The sequence below is a fragment of the Bos javanicus genome, chromosome 11 (assembly GCF_032452875.1).
Source record: "Bos javanicus breed banteng chromosome 11, ARS-OSU_banteng_1.0, whole genome shotgun sequence".
NCBI classification, from domain to species: Eukaryota; Metazoa; Chordata; class Mammalia; order Artiodactyla; family Bovidae; genus Bos; species Bos javanicus.
The window spans coordinates 49013345-49024482 of record NC_083878.1 but is presented as its reverse complement, the minus strand read 5'-3'; the positions used below and the strand labels follow the sequence as shown (position 1 = coordinate 49024482).

At 51.3% G+C, this 11138-nt stretch overlaps 1 long non-coding RNA gene across 1 annotated transcript; it reads left to right on the top strand.

The window, feature by feature from the left end:
• The first annotated feature begins 4983 nt into the window (after window positions 1–4983).
• Window positions 4984–7377, top strand: LOC133257137 (uncharacterized). Its single transcript, XR_009739422.1, has 2 exons — window positions 4984–5853; window positions 7073–7377. It is a non-coding gene; the product is annotated as an uncharacterized LOC133257137 (long non-coding RNA).
• The last annotated feature ends 3761 nt before the right edge of the window (window positions 7378–11138 follow it).

Genomic DNA, 11138 nt, shown 5'->3' with positions numbered 1-11138 from the left:
CTCATGTGACAGCCCACTCCCTTGGGGCCCCTGATGCTTGACAACTCCTCTCTGGCTCTGCTGGGCTGGGACTCTACATCCCAGCCCAGGCCTTGACATGCCCTTGGGCCTGTGTCTGACTCTTTGCCACTCCATGGACTATCGCCTGCCAGGCTCCTCTGTTCATGGAATACTCCAGGCAAGGATACTGGAGTGGCTTGCCATTCCCTTCTTCAGGAGATCTTCCTGATCCAGGGACCGAATCTGGGTCTCCTGCATTGCAGGCAGATTCTTTACCATCTGAGCAGCCAGGATCCCTCTATCCCCGCCAGTGCCCTCATGGGGCCCTTGTCCCTGGGCAGGAGGTTCTTTGTAGACCTGCTGACCAGTTCTGCGGTTGAGCCAGGTTTGTGGCCAGCTACCTTCACTTTAGAGTCTGCAAAGCATCCTTTTTATCCCCTTTCCCACCCCATAACCCCACCTAGCCCCTTCCCATCCTGTGGGCTTCTCCCATCTCTCCCTCCCTGTTGAGATGAGCACCCATCTTTCAGGTCAGAGTCCATCCTCCCCTAGTAACACTCCTCAGCCCATCTTTCCCCCAGGGACCAACCGCCCCATCGGGGGCTGACCTTCTGAGTCTGGTCCCCACAGGCTCGACCCTGACAAATGGGTCCTGGCTGAGCACCCCTGCCCTGACACCCGGCCTTTGCCTGACCCCATGGGGAGGCTTGGGCGCCAGCCTGAGCCCTTCCTGACTGGCCTGTCCCCCAGCGCCTGAGCCTGGGTTGTGACATCTTTCCACTGAGCGGCTCTTATTTTGAGAAGGCAAAACACGCCCCCCTCCTCGTGCTGACGCCGCATGCGCTGGCGTGAAAACCCGGCTGGCCATGTTTATTTTTCTTCCTTTAATTTCCCCTTTAGAACACACACCAGTCCTGTAACACCGACCACCCTCTCCTTTCAGATCCACAGCCTCCCCACCACCTCCCCCGCCATCCCTGGTCCTCCGGGCGGCGCAGCTGTGAATGAGAACAGAGTAAGTCCTTTAGCAGGAGGCAGTGGCCTGAATGAATTGATCCCAGCCTCCCAGCCAGCAGGGAAGGAGGGCTTGTGAGCATGTGTGTTTGCTTTTTAGAAACTCTTTGCACATCCCGAGGCTCCTATTTTCCCCTGGGCCTTGGAGCCAACGCCTCTCCACCTCACCCCCCTTCCCCTGACTCCTTTCACATTTGATTTGAATTCCTTTTTGGTCCCATGCATTTTGTTTTCTGTTTTCTACAAGGGAGCCTGAATTGGGGCCTCAGAAAAACAAGACCAGGCTGCCAACTGGAAATGTTTGCTCTGGGGGCGAGTTCGGAGGCTGGCGTCAGGCGGGGCAAGATCCGTGCCAGTGGAATGCGATTTAGGGGGGAAGCTGCAGGTCACTCAATCGCTGGCAGCCCGCCCGGGAGCAACTGAATGCTTTCTGAGCTTTGTGTGTGTGTGTGTGTGTGTGTAGACTTTTTCCCTCATGCAAACAGAGCCCTGGAGACGTGGAGACAGAAGCATTAGGAAGAAACTAGACAGGGGTTTGGAAAAATCAGAGGAACCAGAGAGATTAGGTGGATGGGGGTGGGAAGATGGTGCCAGGATCTGTGTGGCCACTTTATCCAGCACCCCTTGTATCCTCTGCTTAAAGCTCAGGGTGGGGGTGCTCTGGAGCAAGGAGAGATGCAGTCCCCTGCCCCAGCCCCCAGTGACTCATAGGCTCTTAGAGAAACAAGGGTCTCAGCACAGAACAGTCAGGCTAGCTTGGAAGTTCCCTGGCTGGAATCAGGAGACCAGTGGTGCCAGTGAGGTCAAGTGAGTCCCTGATGCTCCCTGAGCTGTCCTGCAGACTGCATGAATGGCTGAGGTTTTTCAGGGAAGCTTCCCAGAGGAGGTGTGGTAGGGTCCCATCCCTGAGTATGAAGTACAAGTCTTTCTCTGCTTATGATGGGATTATATCCTAATACACCCATCAGTAGTTGAAAGTACTTTTAAGTCAAAAAATGTATGTGATACAGCCAATCTACTAAAGATAACAACTTAACCTACCCTACCTTAAACGTGCTTGGGACACTCCATTAACCTACACAAGCCCATTTTAACAAATACAAAATCTATCTTGTAACAGACTTTCTTGGGCTTCCCAGGTGGCAGAGTGGTAAAGAATCTACGTGCCAATGCAGGAGATGCAAAAGACGCAGGTTCGATCTTTGGGTCAGAAAGATACCCTGGAGAAGGGAATGGCAATCCACTCTAGTATTCTTGCCTGGAAAATCCCATGGACAGAGGAGCCTGGCGGGCAACAGTCCATGGGGTCGTAAAGAGTCGGACACGCGGCACAGAGCGCACACATGGCACGGACTTTCTTATGTAATTTATGGCACACTGGACGGAAAGTGAAAAACAGAAGTTGTCTGGGGACAGAATGTTTGTGGGTTGGTGTGATCACATGGTTGTCTGCGAGTGGCGGCTGCCCCTGCAGAGCATCTCAAGAGAGTATCGCTTCGAGTGGGGGTGGTTTATTCGCTCAGTCATGTCTGACCCTTGGGACCCCATGGACTGTAGCTCAGAGCTTGGTCCATGGGATTTCCCAGGCAAGAATACTGGAGTGGGTTGCCATTTCTTCCTCCAGGGGATCTTCCCAACCCAGGTCTCCTGCATTGCAGGTGGAATCCTTACCCACTGAACCACCAGGGATGCACCGCGTGTGCAGGAAAAGAACAAAATTTCAGGCACAGTTTCTACTGAATGTGTATCACTTTCACACCACCATAAAAATAAAAAAAATCTTCAGTCAAACCATTGAAAGTCAGGGATCATATGTGTTGCATAGAAAAGAAAAGAGGTGTTCAGGAGATTGTTAGCTACCCCAGGCTGAGACTGTGCTGAGCCATTTCATTGATGACCCTTTATCGTCCCAGCAACCCTTGAGGGTCAGTGGTCTTTCTATCCTACATTGCAAATGAGGAAACTGAGGACCAGAGCTTTTAGGGAACTTGGCCAAGCTCCTAGCTGGTACGTGGCCAGCCTAGTTCAGCTCAGAGTTGTCCCATAATAAAGCTTGACTTCTCCTGACCACTGAGGGTCTTTTCCCACTTAGCCAAGTTCTCTGGGTAAGGGCCTGTCTTTTTTTCCCCCCAGAAAAAGAGCAGTTAAGTTTAAGCTGGGGATGAAAGATGCCAAGGTAGACCTCCCAGAGGGTAGTGTGACAAGTGCTGAGAGATCCGAACGAAATTTGCCCCATCTCATCATCCCCAGGAAGTGGTGGCTGGGCCCCTGGGCAGTCCTGCCAGAGTTCCTACCAAGCCAGGCCTCTCTGACAGCCAGGCTCACCTTATCAATGACCCGGGTCCCTTTCTGTACTCCTCAGCACACCGCATTACATGCCAAGTTCTTTCCCACCCCAAATGTTCACTGTGGGACTGCCCCCTTCAGGGGTCCTCAGTAGTAATCTGCCACTGTGAGAGGTTCATGAATACCCAGCTGGACCAGACAGAATGGATGTATCCAGGGCACCCGGCACGACCTGAGAGGTAGTCGGGGGACCCAGCGGGGCCAGTATTTCCCAGTGATGTCAAGTGAGTCTGTACCCCGAGGAATGGTCTGGATGGTCCCTGAGCTGTCATACAGATGGAAGGAGGGAATCTAAAATGGAAGAGCTGATATGCAGGTATTGGTTGTGGGGGGACTGTCTGACCCACCACAGAAGGATTCTTGGTTAGAGAAAGCAAGGTCTATTTCAGGGTCTCTCTCAGGCTCAGTAGAGGAGAAGGAAACAAGCCAGGCTTGGCAGGGAGGAAAAGATGGGGGTGAGGGAAGGGAGTATGGACAGGATGGTTAGATCCAAGCTTGTCAGGTAGAGACCAGAAGGATAGCTGTCCATTTGATTAGAATGATTCCATTGGTCATTTGAGGATTTTATTGTCCTGAGGCCAAATGGTTAGCCTCACTCATGGATTTTTAAAAATTTTATTTTCATTATTTATTTATTTTGGGTTGCATTAGGTCTTTGTTGCTGCACAGGCTTTTCTCTAGTTGTGGTGAGCTGGCTTCTCATTGTGGGGGCTTCTCTTGTTGTGGAGCACGGGCTCTAGGGCATGCAGCCTTCCGTAGTTGCAGCACATGGGCTCAGTAGTTGAGGCTCCCAGGCTCTAGAGCACAGGTGAAATAGTTGTGGCACACAGGCTTAGTTGCTCCGAGGCACGTGAGATCTTCCTGCATCAGGGATCAAACCCATGTCTCCTGCATTGGCAGGCGTACTCCTTACCACTGAGCCACCAGGGAAGTCTCGTGGACTCTTTGACTGTCTAACCATTAATGTTAGGTAAATACTGTGTAGGGGTCACCTTGGTCTGCCAGGTCATCTACATAGGTTGAACTCACTTGTCAATCCTACAAGACAACTGATCTTACCAATTATTTCCAGGAATAAGCCATTGACTGAATTGACCCAACCCATTCTTTTGCTTTTTCAGAGACAGTCTTTGGACACATCTTTGGACCTCACAAATATTTAAGTCCCCCCCGCCCCCACACATACCCCATTGACAGGGCTTCCCAGGTGGCTCAGTGAGTAAAGAATCCATCTACAATGCAAGAGATGAGGGTTTGACCCCTTGGTTGGGAAGATCCCCTCGAGGAGGGCATGGCAACCCACTCCAGTATTCTTGCCTGGATAATTCCACGGACAGAGGAGCCTGGCGGGCTACAGTCCATGGGGTTGCACAGTCGAATATGACTGAAGGGACTGAGCATGTATGTACTCACAAAGGCACACCACTGACAACAGCCCAGCCCCCCCAAAAGGCTGGGAAAGACCCTACAGACAATGGGCTTTGGGACTCAGTCTCTCCCATCAATAAAATGGGAAGGCTGGACTAGACCAGGAATGGCCAACACATGGCATGAATCTGCCCTCTGCATGGCAGACATTGCTAATCAATTACAGTGTTCATTCCCATGGGACCTAGATGCAGCCTCAGAATCCTTTTCAACACAGGGCTTCAGGCAGCCCCTACCAATCAATTAGATTTGGCATGCATGATGAAAAGCGTTTGTCCTCGGTGCCCTAGATGATCTCCAAGCCTCCCTCCGGCTGTGCCGATCTAGGATTGCAACTGATTAAGTGTGTCTGAGGACTCAGCCCAGAGACCACCAGATCGACAGCTGTCCCCGGGGCTTCCCAGGTCTGTGGGGCGGCTGTGGTAGAGCGGTACCTTTTAAATTTTCCTCACTGCTAATAAACGTGCATTGCGTCAGCTCCGCTATGCCCCCCATGGGCTCCGGCTGCCGCCATCAGAGAGGACTTTTTCAGAGAGTTGTAAAAATAGTTTTTCAAGGAGCCTGTACAGAAGAAGCAGCCAAGCCCTTTTTTTTTTTTTTTTTAATTTCCTTTCTTTTCTGAGGGAATGGGGGAGATGGGTAGGGAATACTTCACAATGAAGGAATGTGCTCCTTGGGGAATTGAAAGTTGTTCTCCTAAAAAAAAAAGTTATCACACACTGGTTTCTCATCTAGCCACAGAGCATGCCTATGAGTCTTGGTAACAGCTCCCGGGAGATCACTGGCTTAAGCCAGTTCTTGTTAGGCTGTTGACAACTAGGTCCTGATGAGGGAAGCACTAATGGGCCCCTGGCTCGCTCTCTGCCCGCCCCCTGACTGATCAGGCTTTGGGTTCCAGTGGGCTTGATGGCTCCATGACAGAGCTTTTCTTGCCTGCGATAGGGGTTAGGCCTGCAAGAGAGTTTTCTTTACAGCCAGTGAACTTTTCACTTCTCCCCATTGTGCTCTGGATTTGGAAGAGGCTTAAGACAGACGCTGAGATGTTAAAGGTGGGAGTATCTCCAGGTAGGTAGGAGCCATCACCTTCTTACTCTTTCCATTTTACAGATGAAGAAACTGAGGTTTGCAAGGGCAGGGGGACAAAGGAAGCAGATACCCAAGGGAAGGGTACATAGCTGGTCCTGGGATGAGAATGCATTTTTCGACGCCCAGATCAGCAAGTCAGAACTTTAGGACAACTCTGATAACATCCAGCCTGGAATTTCTCAAACCCTGAGTAATGTGTGCTCCTGTCTTGAAAGGTGACACCTTGTCACAGAGCCCTAGGACATCGCTATGCTCTTAGGCTTTATACTTTTAATTTTTATATAACTATAAAAAGAAATAAATTAGTAAACAAAACTACAAAGGTGATGTGCTTCCCCAGTGGCTCAGTGGTAAAGAATCCACCTGCAATGCAGGAGTCACAGTTCACCAAGTTTAATCCCTGGGTTGGAAAGATCCCCTGGAGGAGGGTATGGAAACCCACTCCAGTATTCTTGCCTGGAGAATCCCATGCTCCTCTGTCCATGGGGTTGCACAGAGTTGGACACAACTGAAGCAACTCAGCACATACGCACAAGGGTGATACAATTCAAATGGACAACATGGGGTAAAGATGGATAACACTGTTTTACTGAATCAGAGCACATAGAGGGCAGAGGAGGAGCATAGGAGAAGCCACTGAAGACCCTGGACTTTCCCATCAGAGCTCACTGGAATGAAGGAATCTGGGGGACAGTGTGATGTTGGGGGAGGGAAGAGGACCAGAGAGGGCAGGGCCAAGTCAGATGCTGGTCAAGGAAAGCGCAGAGCCTGAACCCTCATGTCCTCTTGGCGGTGTGCTCTCCCAAGTCTCCTTGAGGCTTGGCTGTCCCCTCACTTCTTAGCAAATCCCCGATGTCAAGGCGGGGCCCCGTTACCATCCCCTCTCTGCTCTGCCATCTTACCCACCACAGGGAGGAACCTTCACTAGGCTCCATGAGGGAGTGGGTGCCACTGCTCCCTGCTGCTTCCTGTCTACTTCAGGTGGGAACGCAGGCCAAATGGATCCCATAGATGCGTAAGTGGATCATAGAGTGTGTGTGAAGGAGAAAAGGGGTAACGTTCCAGTTGTAAGTGGGTGGTGAAGGGAGGCCTTAGCGAAAGGTGACATAACAGGAGGCTGAGACAAGGCTAGGGAGTAAGCTATGGATATTTGTCAGGGAGGAGGTCTGCCTGGCCAAAAATCCCATTGTCCTTCCAGCCTGGTTCAAATGCCTCTTCTTCAGGCGTCCCTGGTGGTCCAGCGGTTTAAGTATCCACCTTGCAATGTCAGGGACACCAGTTCAATTCCTGATCTGGGAGGATCCCACAGGCCATGGAGCATCTAATCCCCTGCGCTGCAACTACTGAAGGCTGAGCTCCTAGAGCCTGTGCTGCGCAATGAGAAGCCACCGCAATGAGAAACCACACGTGACAAGGGAGGAGCCACCACTCGCTGCAACCAGAGGAAGCCCACGTGCAGCAACAAAGTCCCAACCCAACCAAAAAATAAAACAAATAAATATAGTGAAAGTGTTAGTCACTTAGTCGTGTCTGACTCTTTGCGACCCCATGCACTGTAGCCTGCCAGGCTCTCCTTCGTCCGTGGAATTCTCCAGGCAAGAAGACTGGAGTAGGTTGCCATTCCCTTCTCCAGGGGATCCTCCTAACCCAGGGATCAAACCCAGATCTCCTGCATTAAAAGCAGATTCTTTACCGTCTGAGCTGCCAGGGATCTTCCCAAATGAATATTCAAACAAACAAAACCCCAAATGCCTCTTCTTCCAGGAAGTCTCCCAGAATGGTTCTGCCACACTTGGAATTCCCAGAGTTTTCCCTGCAGTGTGTGTCACTTCAAACTGTGTCTAACAGCTCTTGGATTTGTATCATCTTTCTACTGGACCCGGAGCTCCTTGGGGTGGTCACCTCATGCCCTCTCGCCAAACGTCAGCTCCCCGAAGCAGGGGTTTTTGCTTTGTTCGCTGCTGTTTCCCTAGCCTCAGCAGGTGTCTACAAATGCGCACTGAATCACCACAGGTGGACCAAGTCAAAGGTGGGACTTACTCGAGCTCCTGACGACAGACACCTCATGTCTCTGTCCCAGTCCCATCACGGGGCCTGGCCAGGTGCCAGGTTTGTCAAGTGACTGGATGATGGTTGATTTGCACCCATTGTCCCCCATGTTGTTTATCAGGCCAGGAGACACGAAGCCAGAGAGAAAGAAAGTGAATTCAACGAACCACCAGTTCTCGGTGGTCACAGCAATTGTTTCTAAGACACGATCATCTCTGGATCCACTGGCTTCTTCTATCAAAGCAGCTGATTGAATAGTTGAGTAAGACCTGGTCCAAACTGAGCAGTGAACCTCCCTGGTGGCTCAGATGGTAAAGAATATGCCCCTAAGGCAGGAGACCCAGATTTGATCCCTGGGTCAGGAAGATCCCCTGGAAGAGGAAAAGGCAACTCACTCCAGTATTCTTGCCTGGAGAAACCCATGGACAGAGGAGCCTGGTAGGCTACAGTCCACAGGGTCGCAAAGAGTCAGGCACGACTGAAGTGACTTAAGTACACATGCATGCGTGCACACACGTGCACCAGGATTGTTCTAGATGCTGGGATATAGCAGTGAACAAGGCAGGTAAAAATCCCTGCCCACATGGAGCTGACATTCTAGTCCAGGATACAAAGAAACAAAAACCCCAGCAATATACATGCATATATAATATGTCAGATGATGGCAAGTGCTTGAAAAATTAAAGCAGGAAAGAGGCAGAAGATTCTGAAGGGGTGGGGATACAAATTCTACGGGATGCCCAGGGACAGTCTCATTGAGAAGGTGACATAGAGGCACCAGAGGAGGATGAGGGAGTGAGTCACAGGCTACCTGAGAGAGAATATTCCAGAATGAGGGAATAGCCAGTGCAAAGGCCCTGAGGCAGAAGGGAGCCTTCTGGCTAAGTTCAAAGTATAGAAGAAGCCCAGTGTGGTGAGAGCAGAAGGATGGGGTGGGTTATGGGGAGAACTGAGGGATGAGATCAGAGAGGAAATGGGAGAAACGGGGGACTAGATGCCAACCTTGGTTCCTACTGGAATGTTTCAGTTCTCTATTGCTTGCATAACAAATCACCCCAAAATGCAGTGGCTTAACACGACAATTCAGGATACGTTTCCATGGTTCTGGAGGTTTACTGGGCTCAACTGGGCAGTTCTCACTCAGGTTCTCCATGTGGTTACAGAGAGAGAGAGGCTGAGGCTAGAAGCATCTGAAGGCAGGTGTTTGGGTCCCTTCCTCCATCACAGATCTGGCAGGCACCATGGGGCTTCCCATGAGGCCTCGCCCTGCAACACAGTAGCCTGGACCCCTCACATGGTGACTCAGGGCTCCCATTGGCAGGAAGCTGAAACAGCCAGTGCCCTTAAAAGCGCAGCATCACTTCTACTCCAGCAGGCCTCCATTAGCCAAGGCAGTCCAGGTTCCTGGGATGGAGGAACATATCCCTGCCTGCATGCTTGCAGGTGGAGAGGATTGCTGGCAGCCCCTAACACATGTGAGGAAAAAAGGAAGTCACCCAAAGGAATGACAGGCTGTGTCCCAGGTTTCAAAGGACTTCTGGTCAACTGTGTGAGAACCTGGCACCCACCTGCCTGTTGTACCAGGCTCCCCCTCATGCTTGTTGAACCCCTTCTCTCCGGACCCGACCCTCCCATTTCCTTCCTGACCACAGGAGTCAGGACCAAGTGTGCCCTATGGACTTTGCCTTGTGCAGGGGAGTCTGCTGCATTAGCCACAGAGCATGTGCTTGGGCCTGAGAAGGGATACCCAAGCTTATGCCAGAGACAGAACCCCAGAGAGGGAGTCCTAGAGAGGGTGTACTAAAGGCCTCCCCGCTTCCCTCCTGTCATGTCCTTATCCAGGCCCTGTCCCAGCCCCAAAGTCTCTCAATTTTCCACAATTTAGATGGTCACTTGGATAGAGGGAGCTAGAAGGAAAGCTGGAGAGGGAGTTTGAGAGCTTTCTGCCTGGATATCTCCTTTCTGTCCTCTGGATCCAGTGTCTTGCTGGTTAATGGCGGCAGTTCAGGCATTCTGACTGAAAGGTAGGGAGGGGACTTGGGGGCCACCAGGCTGGCTGTATCCTACTCTCTGCTCACTCCCTTGGGTGGTCCTATCCAGTGTGGATATGAGCACAACTCCAGAAGGCAGTGATCATATGCGTTCTGTAGCCTTCTGGCAGTCTAATTCCATTCTTCCTTGCTCGAATTGAAGACACACCCTCTTTGGAACAATCTGGACAGTCGGAAATGGGAACTCCAGACTCAGGAATGCAGCATTCCAAGTAGCAAGGATCCAAGGATCCATCTCATTTGCCAAGGAGATGGCAATCATGGGGTGCCACCTGGCAGAGTTCTCCTGTCCTCCCCCATGGGTGGTGTGTATGCACTAAGGAACTGCTGGGTAGGTTCCACCCAGCAATGCCAGGAGGTACCAGTGCCTGGATAAGATCTGGGATCCATATGCCTGAGATCATCAAATGTCCAGAGGAAGTACCCCTGACATCTGACCCTGACCTGGAGGATCACTGAGCTGGTCCAAGGGAGGCCAGAGGCTTCCCTTGAGAAGAGGACAGCAAGAAGCTCACCCAGCCTGGTGGCACATGCAGGGAGGCCAGCATGGCCAGCCAGAGAGGCCAGCCCTGTACGTGGCCCAGTGACTCGCCTGGTCAGATGCTGGTCACTGAGGTCTCAGGAGGCCACAAAACACAGTGGTTCAAAGCTTGAGTTTTGGGGTCAGTTGGCCAGGGTTCAAATCCCACTTCTGTTAACTTTTCCATTGGCAAGTTTTTTCTTTTTTTTTCTTTTTGGTCTAGGAACCTCAGTTTCCTTATCTGTACAATGGGTTTACTTCCCTGGGTTGTTACAAGGAAATTGAGCCTATGTAGAAATAGAGCCTATATTCACTGCCACTGTGGTGGTATTACTGCCTGGCTTTTGAGCATTTGTTCCCAGTGACCCAAGCCCTAAGCTCTTGCCTTCACTTCTCTTTCTAGCTTCATTCCTATTCCTGGATCAGCCACACACAGGATGTGGAACCGCCCAGTGGCTGTTTTTAATGTAGGACTTCCCAGGTGGCTCAGAGGGAAACACTCCGAGTGCTAAGGCAGGAGATGCAAGAGACGTGGGTTTGATCCCTCGGTTGGGAAGACCCCCTGGAGGAGGAAATGACAACCCGCTCCGGTATTCTTGCCTGGAAAATTCCATCGACAGAGGAGCTTGGCAGGCTACAGCCTA